This window comes from Crinia signifera, chromosome 6 (assembly GCF_055691185.1).
Source record: "Crinia signifera chromosome 6, ASM5569118v1, whole genome shotgun sequence".
NCBI lineage: Eukaryota > Metazoa > Chordata > Amphibia > Anura > Myobatrachidae > Crinia > Crinia signifera.
In genome coordinates this window covers 124091910-124096909 of record NC_139222.1, presented here as the reverse complement: position 1 = coordinate 124096909, position 5000 = coordinate 124091910, and the positions used below count along the sequence as shown (strand labels likewise).

The window sequence follows — 5000 nt, the reverse complement described above, 5'->3', positions numbered from 1 at the left end:
GTATGTAGTACATTTTCAACCATATGGTGGTACTTTGGGTAAAAAAAACACATTCCCCATTATCTCAGTAACATAATACAACAAAATACATCAACTATTTTATCCAGCTCTTTCAATTATTACATAAATAATATGAGTTTCACTTTAAAAAAAAATTATTCTGACGTAAGAAGTTTTCAGTGGTGGCTCGTTGGTCTAGGGGTATGATTCTCGCTTAGGGTGCGAGAGGTCCCGGGTTCAAATGCTTGGTTTCAAAGCATCAATTGAATTTTGCTCTTGCCATTTTAAACAATTAGTTTGTAATTACTTATGAGTATTTAGGACATTTTCAACCATATGGTGGTACTTTGGGTAAAAAAACACATTCCCCATTATCTCAGTAACATAACACAACAAAATACATCAACTATTTTATCCAGCTCTTTCAATTATTACATAAATAATATGAGTTTCACTTTAAAAAAAAATTATTCTGACGTGAGAAGTTTTCAGGGGTGGCTCGTTGGTCTAGGGGTATGATTCTCGCTTTGGGTGCGAGAGGTCCCGGGTTCAAATCCCGGATGAGCCCAGCATTTAGCTGCCTTTTAGAGCCCATGATTGATGTTAAATGCTTGATTTCAAAGCATCAATTGAATTTTGCTCTTGCCATTTTACACAATTAGTTTGTAATTACTTAGGAGTATGTAGTACATTTTCAACCATATGGTGGTACTTTGGGTAAAAAAAACACATTCCCCATTATCTCAGTAACATAATACAACAATATACATCAAATATTTTATCCAGCTCTTTTAATTATTACATAAATAATATGAGTTTCACTTAAAAAAAAAAATTTATTCTGACGTGAGATGTTTTCAGGGGTGGCTCGTTGGTCTAGGGGTATGATTCTCGCTTAGGGTGCGAGAGGTCCCGGGTTCAAATCCCGGACGAGCCCAGCATTTAGCTACCTTTTAGAGCCCATGATTGATGTTAAATGCTTGATTTCAAAGCATCAATTGAATTTTGCTCTTGCCATTTTACACAATTAGTTTGTAATTACTTATGAGTATTTAGGACATTTTCAACCATATGGTGGTACTTTGGGTAAAAAAACACATTCCCCATTATCTCAGTAACATAACACAACAATATTCATTAAATATTTTATCCAGCTCTTTCAATTATTACATAAATAATATGAGTTTCACTTTAAAAAAAAAATATTCTGACGTGAGAAGTTTTCAGGGGTGGCTCGTTGGTCTAGGGGTATGATTCTCGCTTTGGGTGCGAGAGGTCCCGGGTTCAAATCCCGGACGAGCCCAGCATTTAGCTGCCTTTTAGAGCCCATGATTGATGTTACATGCTTGATTTCAAAGCCTCAATTGAATTTTGCTCTTGCCATTTTACACAATTAGTTTGTAATTACTTAGGAGTATGTAGTACATTTTCAACCATATGGTGGTACTTTGGGTAAAAAAAACACATTCCCCATTATCTCAGTAACATAATACAACAAAATACATCAACTATTTTATCCAGCTCTTTCAATTATTACATAAATAATATGAGTTTCACTTTAAAAAAAAAATTATTCTGACGTGAGAAGTTTTCAGGGGTGGCTCGTTGGTCTAGGGGTATGATTCTCGCTTTGGGTGCGAGAGGTCCCGGGTTCAAATCCCGGACGAGCCCAGCATTTAGCTGCCTTTTAGAGCCCATGATTGATGTTAAATGCTTGATTTCAAAGCATCAATTGAATTTTGCTCTTGCCATTTTACACAATTAGTTTGTAATTACTTAGGAGTATGTAGTACATTTTCAACCATATGGTGGTACTTTGGGTAAAAAAAACACATTCCCCATTATCTCAGTAACATAATACAACAAAATACATCAACTATTTTATCCAGCTCTTTCAATTATTACATAAATAATATGAGTTTCACTTTAAAAAAAAAATATTCTGACGTGAGAAGTTTTCAGTGGTGGCTCGTTGGTCTAGGGGTATGATTCTCGCTTAGGGTGCGAGAGGTCCCGGGTTCAAATCCCGGACGAGCCCAGCATTTAGCTGCCTTTTAGAGCCCATGATTGATGTTAAATGCTTGATTTCAAAGCATCAATTGAATTTTGCTCTTGCCATTTTACACAATTAGTTTGTAATTACTTAGGAGTATGTAGTACATTTTCAACCATATGGTGGTACTTTGGGTAAAAAAAACACATTCCCCATTATCTCAGTAACATAATACAACAAAATACATCAACTATTTTATCCAGCTCTTTCAATTATTACATAAATAATATGAGTTTCACTTTAAAAAAAAATTATTCTGACGTAAGAAGTTTTCAGTGGTGGCTCGTTGGTCTAGGGGTATGATTCTCGCTTAGGGTGCGAGAGGTCCCGGGTTCAAATGCTTGGTTTCAAAGCATCAATTGAATTTTGCTCTTGCCATTTTAAACAATTAGTTTGTAATTACTTATGAGTATTTAGGACATTTTCAACCATATGGTGGTACTTTGGGTAAAAAAACACATTCCCCATTATCTCAGTAACATAACACAACAAAATACATCAACTATTTTATCCAGCTCTTTCAATTATTACATAAATAATATGAGTTTCACTTTAAAAAAAAATTATTCTGACGTGAGAAGTTTTCAGGGGTGGCTCGTTGGTCTAGGGGTATGATTCTCGCTTTGGGTGCGAGAGGTCCCGGGTTCAAATCCCGGATGAGCCCAGCATTTAGCTGCCTTTTAGAGCCCATGATTGATGTTAAATGCTTGATTTCAAAGCATCAATTGAATTTTGCTCTTGCCATTTTACACAATTAGTTTGTAATTACTTAGGAGTATGTAGTACATTTTCAACCATATGGTGGTACTTTGGGTAAAAAAAACACATTCCCCATTATCTCAGTAACATAATACAACAATATACATCAAATATTTTATCCAGCTCTTTTAATTATTACATAAATAATATGAGTTTCACTTAAAAAAAAAAATTTATTCTGACGTGAGATGTTTTCAGGGGTGGCTCGTTGGTCTAGGGGTATGATTCTCGCTTAGGGTGCGAGAGGTCCCGGGTTCAAATCCCGGACGAGCCCAGCATTTAGCTACCTTTTAGAGCCCATGATTGATGTTAAATGCTTGATTTCAAAGCATCAATTGAATTTTGCTCTTGCCATTTTACACAATTAGTTTGTAATTACTTATGAGTATTTAGGACATTTTCAACCATATGGTGGTACTTTGGGTAAAAAAACACATTCCCCATTATCTCAGTAACATAACACAACAATATTTATTAAATATTTTATCCAGCTCTTTCAATTATTACATAAATAATATGAGTTTCACTTTAAAAAAAAAATTATTCTGACGTGAGAAGCTTTCAGGGGTGGCTCGTTGGTCTAGGGGTATGATTCTCGCTTAGGGTGCGAGAGGTCCCGGATTCAAATCCTGGACGAGCCCAGCATTTAGCTGCCTTTTAGAGCCCATGATTGATGTTAAATGCTTGATTTCAAAGCATCAATTGAATTTTGCTCTTGCCATTTTACACAATTAGTTTGTAATTACTTAGGAGTATTTAGGACATTTTCAACCATATGGTGGTACTTTGGGTAAAAAAACACATTCCCCATTATCTCAGTAACATAACACAACAATATTCAGTAAATATTTTATCCAGCTCTTTCAATTATTACATAAATAATATGAGTTTCACTTTAAAAAAAAAGTATTCTGACGTGAGAAGTTTTCAGGGGTGGCTCGTTGGTCTAGGGGTATGATTCTCGCTTTGGGTGCGAGAGGTCCCGGGTTCAAATCCCGGACGAGCCCAGCATTTAGCTGCCTTTTAGAGCCCATGATTGATGTTACATGCTTGATTTCAAAGCCTCAATTGAATTTTGCTCTTGCCATTTTACACAATTAGTTTGTAATTACTTAGGAGTATGTAGTACATTTTCAACCATATGGTGGTACTTTGGGTAAAAAAAACACATTCCCCATTATCTCAGTAACATAATACAACAAAATACATCAACTATTTTATCCAGCTCTTTCAATTATTACATAAATAATATGAGTTTCACTTTAAAAAAAAAATTATTCTGACGTGAGAAGTTTTCAGGGGTGGCTCGTTGGTCTAGGGGTATGATTCTCGCTTTGGGTGCGAGAGGTCCCGGGTTCAAATCCCGGACGAGCCCAGCATTTAGCTGCCTTTTAGAGCCCATGATTGATGTTAAATGCTTGATTTCAAAGCATCAATTGAATTTTGCTCTTGCCATTTTACACAATTAGTTTGTAATTACTTATGAGTATTTAGGACATTTTCAACCATATGGTGGTACTTTGGGTAAAAAAACACATTCCCCATTATCTCAGTAACATAACACAACAATATTTATTAAATATTTTATCCAGCTCTTTCAATTATTACATAAATAATATGAGTTTCACTTTAAAAAAAAAATTATTCTGACGTGAGAAGCTTTCAGGGGTGGCTCGTTGGTCTAGGGGTATGATTCTCGCTTAGGGTGCGAGAGGTCCCGGATTCAAATCCTGGACGAGCCCAGCATTTAGCTGCCTTTTAGAGCCCATGATTGATGTTAAATGCTTGATTTCAAAGCATCAATTGAATTTTGCTCTTGCCATTTTACACAATTAGTTTGTAATTACTTAGGAGTATTTAGGACATTTTCAACCATATGGTGGTACTTTGGGTAAAAAAACACATTCCCCATTATCTCAGTAACATAACACAACAATATTCATTAAATATTTTATCCAGCTCTTTCAATTATTACATAAATAATATGAGTTTCACTTTAAAAAAAAAATATTCTGACGTGAGAAGTTTTCAGGGGTGGCTCGTTGGTCTAGGGGTATGATTCTCGCTTTGGGTGCGAGAGGTCCCGGGTTCAAATCCCGGACGAGCCCAGCATTTAGCTGCCTTTTAGAGCCCATGATTGATGTTACATGCTTGATTTCAAAGCCTCAATTGAATTTTGCTCTTGCCA

The 5000-nt window shown here is 35.7% G+C and overlaps 3 non-coding genes across 3 annotated transcripts; all 3 read left to right on the top strand.

Annotated features, from left to right (window-relative positions):
• The first annotated feature begins 865 nt into the window (after positions 1–865).
• TRNAP-AGG (transfer RNA proline (anticodon AGG)) lies at positions 866–937 on the top strand. The gene has a single exon. It is a non-coding gene; the product is annotated as a tRNA-Pro (tRNA).
• A 1029-nt stretch (positions 938–1966) lies between these two features.
• On the top strand, positions 1967–2038 carry TRNAP-AGG (transfer RNA proline (anticodon AGG)). Its single transcript has one exon. It is a non-coding gene; the product is annotated as a tRNA-Pro (tRNA).
• Positions 2039–3014: 976 nt separating this feature from the next.
• Positions 3015–3086, top strand: TRNAP-AGG (transfer RNA proline (anticodon AGG)). Its single transcript has one exon. It is a non-coding gene; the product is annotated as a tRNA-Pro (tRNA).
• Positions 3087–5000: the final 1914 nt, after the last annotated feature.